We start from the raw sequence: 6000 nt of genomic DNA on the forward strand, positions 1-6000 counted from the left end.
GTATTGACCATGAAACACAGAAATTGCATCGGAATTAAATACAAAAGGCGCATTGCCGACTCAAGTACAAGAAGACTGGCTCTTCTTACTGACTATGTTTGAACTTTTCCTGTGATACCAGATTTAGATTCCGATGCTTCACTATATGTTTACTGTATCCCTTGGACCTTCTTATTGACGATGAAACACAGTAATTGCATCAGAATCAAATACAAAAGGCACAATGCTGACTTAAGTACAAGAAGACTGACTCTTCCTACTGACTATGATTTCAACATTTCCTGGGAGACCAGTTTTAGATTCCGATGCTTCACTATATGTTTACTGTATCCCTTGGACCTTCTTATTGACGATGAAACACAGAAATTGCATCGGAATTAAATAGAATAGGAACAATGCGGACTTAAGTACAAGAATATTGACTCTTCTTACTGTTTATGTTTGTACCATTCCTGTGACAATAGTTATAGATTGCGATACTTCACTTCAGGTATACTGTATCTCTCTGACCTTCTTATTGACGATGAAACACAGAAATTGCATCGGAATGAAATACAAAAGGCACAATGCCAACTCAAGTACAAGAAGACTGGCACTTCTTACTGTCTATGTTCTGAAACATTCCTGTGGTACCGGTTTTAGATTCCGATGCTTCACTTCAGGTTTACTGTTTCCCTTGGATCTTCTTATTGACGACGAAACAGAAATTGCATCGGAATTAAATCGAGAAGGCACAATGCCGACTTAAGTACAAGAAAACTGACCCTTCTTACTGTCTATGTTTTGAACTATTCCTGTGACACTAGTTACAGATTCCGATGCTTCACTTCAGGTTTACTGTATCCCTCTGACCTTCTTGTTGACGATGAAACACAGAAATTGCATCGGAATTAAATAGAAAAGCCACAATGCCGACTTAAGTACAAGAAAAATGGTTCTTCTTACCGTCTATGCTTTGAACCATTGCTGTGACACTAGTTATAGATTCCGATGCTTCACTTCAGGTTTACTGTATCCCTCTGACCTTCTTATTGAGGAGGAACACAGGTATTGCATCGGAATTAAATACAAAAGGCACAATGCCGACTTAAGTACAAGAAAACTGACTCTTCTTTCTGTCTATGTTTTAAACCATTCATGTGACACTAGTTATAGATTCCGATGCTTCACTTCAGGTTTACTGTATCCCTCTGACCTTCTTATTGACGATGAAACACAGAAATTGCATCGGAATGAAATACAAAAGGCACAATGCCGACTTAAGTACAAGAAAACTGATTCTTCTTACTGTCTAAAGTTTGAACTATTCCTGTGACACTACTTATAGATTCCGATGCTTCACTTCAGGTTTACTGTATCCCTCTGACCTTCTTATTGACGATGAAACACAGAAATTGCATCGGCATTACATACAAAATGCACAATAACGACTAAAGTACAAGAAAACAGACTCTTCTTACTGTCTATGTTTTGAAACATTCATGTGACACTAGTTATAGATTCCGATGCTTTACTTCAGGTTAACAGTATCCCTCTGACCTTCTTATTGACGATGAAACACAGAAATTGCATCGGAATTAATTACAAGAGGCACAATGCCGACTTAAGTACAAGAAAACTGACTATTCTTACTTTCTATGCTTTGAACCATTCCTGTGACACTAGTTATAAATTCCCATGCTTTACTTCAGGTTCACTGTATCCCTCTGACCTTCTTATTGACGATGAAACACAGAAATTGCGTCGTAATGAAATACAAGAGGCACAATGCCGACTTAAGTAGAAGAAAACTGACTCTTCTTACTGTCTATGTTTTGAACCATTCCTGTGACACTAGTTATAGATTACGATGCTTCACTTCAGGTTTACTGTGTCCCTCTGACCTTCTTATTGACGATGAAACATAGAAATTGCGTCGGAATTAAATACAAAAGGCACAATGCCGACTTAAGTACACGAAAACTGACTCTTCTTACTGTCTATGTTTTGAACCATTCCTGTGACACTAGTTATAGATTCCGATGCTTCACTTCAGGTTTACTGTATCCCTCTGACCTTCTTAATGTCGATGAAACGCAGAAATTGCATCGGAATTAAATACAAAACGCACAATGCCGACTCAAGTACAAAAAGACTGGCTCTTCTTACTATCTATGTTACCATTCCTGTGAGACTAGTTACAGATTCCGATGCTTCACTTCAGGTTACCTGTTCCCTCTGACCATCTTATTGACGATGAAACACAGAAATTGCATCGGAATTAAATAGAAAAGGCACAATGCCGACTTAAGTGCAAGAAAACTGACTCTTCTTACTGTCTAGGTTTTGACCCATTCCCGTGACACTAGTTATAGATTCCGATGCTTCACTTCAGGTTTAATGTATCCCTCTGACCTTCTTATTGACGATGAAACACAGAAATTGCATCGGAATTCAATACAAAAGCACAATGTCGACTTAAGTACAAGAGAACTTACTCTTCTTACTTTCTATGTTTTGAACCATTCCTGTGACACAAGTTATAGATTCCGATCCTTCACTTCAGGTTTACTGTATCCCTCTGACCTTCTTATTGACGATGAAACACAGAAATTGCATCGGACTTAAATACAAGAGGCACAATGACGACTTAAGTACAAGAAAACTGACTCTTCTTACTGTCTATGTTTTGGACCATTCCTGTGACACTAGTTATAGATTCCGATGCTTCACATCAGTTTTACTGTATCCCTCTGACCTTCTTATTGACGATGAAACACAGAAATTGCATCGGAATTAAATACAAAAGGCACAATGCCGACTCAAGGAGACTGGCTCTTCTTACTGTCTATGATTTGAAACTTTCCTGTGAGACTGGTTTTAGATTCCGATGCTTCACTTCAGGATTACTGTATCCCTCTGACCTTCTTATTGACGAAGAAACACAGAAATTGCTTTGGAATGAAATTCAAAAGGCACAATGCCAACTCAAGTACAAGAAGACTGGCACTTCTTACTGTCTATGTTCTGAAACTTTCCTGTGATACCGGTTTTAGTTTCCGATGCTTCACTTCAGGTTTACTGTTTGCCTTGGATCTTCTTATTGACGACGAAACAGAAATTGCATCGGAATTAAATCGAAAAGGCACAATGCCGACTTAAGTACAAGAAAACTGACCCTTCATACTGTCTACGTTTTGAATTATTCCTGTGACACTAGTTACAGATTCCGATGCTTCACTTCAGGTTCACTGTATCCCTCTGACCTTCTTATTGACGATGAAACACAGAAATTGCATCGGAATAAAATAGAAAACGCACTATGCCGACTTAAGTACAAGAAAAATGGTTCTTCTTACTGTCTATGCTTTGAACCATTCCTGTGACACTAGTTATAGATTACGATGCTTCACTTCAGGTTTACTGTATCCCTCTGACCTTCTTATTGACGATGAAACACAGATATTGCATCGGAATAAAATACAAAAGGCACAATGCCGACTTAAGTACAAGAAAACTGACTCTTCTTTCTGTCTATGTTTTAAACCATTCTTGTGACACTAGTTATAGATACCGATGCTTCACTTCAGGTTTACTGTATCCCTCTGACCTTCTTATTGACGATGAAACACAGAAATTGCATCGGAATGAAATACAAAAGGCACAATACCGACTTAAGTACAAGATAACTGACTCTTCTTACTGTGGTGTTTTGAACCATTCCTGTGACACTAGTTATAGTTTCCGATGCTTCACTTCCGGTTTACTGTATCCCTCTGACCTTCTTATTGACTTTGAAACACAGATATTGTATCGGAATTAAATAAAAACGGCACTTTGCCGACTTAAGTACAAGAAAACTGACTCTTCTTACTGTGATGTTTTGAACCATTCCTGTGACACTAGTTATAGGTTCCGATGTTTCACTTCCGGTTTACTGTATCCCTCTGACATTCTTATTGACGATGAAACACAGAAATTGCATCGGAATTAAATACAAAAGGCTCAATGCCGACTTAAGTACAAGAAAACTGACTCTTCTTACTGTCTAAAGTTTGAACTATTCCTGTGACACTACTTATAGATTCCGATGCTTCACTTCAGTTTTACTGTATCCCTCTGACCTTCTTATTGACGATGAAACACAGAAATTGCATCGGAAATTAATACAAAATGCACAATGCCGACTTAAGTACAAGAAAACTGACTCTTCTTACTGTCTATGTTTTGAACCAATCATGTGACACTAGTTATAGATTCCGATGCTTTACTTCAGGTTTACAGTATCCCTCTGACCTTCTTATTGACGATGAAACACAGAAATTGCATCGGAATTAATTACAAGAGGCACAATGCCGACTTAAGTACAAGAAAACTGACTATTCTTACTTTCTATGCTTTGAACCATTCCTGTGACACTAGTTATAGATTCCCATGCTTCACTTCAGGTTCACTGTATCCGTCTGGCCTTCTTATTGACGATGAAACACAGAAATTGCGTCGTAATGAAATACAAGAGGCACAATGCCAACTTAAGTAGAAGAAAACTGACTCTTCTTACTGTCTATGTTTTGACCCATTCCCGTGACACTAGTTATAGATTCCGATGCTTCACTTCAGGTTTACTGTATCCCTCTGACCTTCTTATTGACGATGAAACACAGAAATTGCATCGAAATTAAATACAAAAGCACAATGTCGACTTAAGTACAAGAGAACTTACTCTTCTTACTTTCTATGTTTTGAACCATTCCTGTGACACTAGTTATAGATTCCGATGCTTCACTTCAGGTTTACTGTATCCCTCTGACCTTCTTATTGACGATGAAACACAGAAATTGCATCGGAATTAAATACAAAAGGCACAATGACGACTTAAGTACAAGAAAACTGACTCTACTTACTGTCTATGATTTGGACCATTCCTGTGACACTAGTTATAGATTCCGATGCTTCACTTCAGTTTTACTGTATCCCTCTGAACTTCTTATTGACGATGAAACACAGAAATTGCATCGGAATTAAATACAAAAGGCACAATGCCGACTCAAGAAGACTGGCTCTTCTTACTGTCTATGATTTGAAACTTTCCTGTGAGACCGGTTTTAGATTCCTATGCTTCACTTCAGGTCTACTGTTTCCCTTGGATCTTCTTATTGACGACGAAACAGAAATTGCATCGGAATTAAATCGAAAAGGCACAATGCCGACTTAAGTACAAAAAAACTGACGCTTCTTACTGTCTACGTTTTGAACTATTCCTGTGACACTAGTTACAGATTCCGATGCTTAACTTCAGGTTTACTGTATCCCTCTGACCTTCTTATTGACGATGAAACACAGAAATTGCATCGGAATAAAATAGAAAAGGCACTATGCCGACTTAAGTACAAGAAAAATGGTTTTTCTTACTGTCTATGCTTTGAACCATTCCTGTGACACTAGTTATAGATTCCGATGCTTCACTTCAGGTTTACTGTATCCCTCTGACCTTCTTATTGACGATGAAACACAGATATTGCATCGGAATTAAATACAAAAGGCACAATGCCGACTTAAGTACAAGAAAACTGACTCTTCTTTCTGGCTATGTTTTAAACCATTCATGTGACACTAGTTATAGATTCCGATGCTTCACTTCAGGTTTACTGTATCCCTCTGACCTTCTTATTGACGATGAAACATAGAAATTGCATCGGAATGAAATACAAAAGGCACAATGCCGACTTAAGTACAAGAAAACTGACTTTACGTACTGTGATGGTTTGAACCATTCCTGTGACACTAGTTATAGTATCCGATGCTTCACTTCCGGTTTACTGTATCCCTCTGACCTTCTTATTGACTTTGAAACACAGAAGATGTATCGGAATTAAATACAAACGGCACATTGCCGACTTAAGTACAAGAAAACTGACTCTTCTTACTGTGATGTTTTGAACCATTCCTGTGAGACTAGTTATAGGTTCCGATGCTTCACTTCCGGTTTACTGTATCCCTCTGACATTCTTATTGACGATG

Source organism: Schistocerca serialis, chromosome 10 (genome assembly GCF_023864345.2).
Source record: "Schistocerca serialis cubense isolate TAMUIC-IGC-003099 chromosome 10, iqSchSeri2.2, whole genome shotgun sequence".
In the NCBI taxonomy this organism is placed as follows: Eukaryota; Metazoa; Arthropoda; class Insecta; order Orthoptera; family Acrididae; genus Schistocerca; species Schistocerca serialis.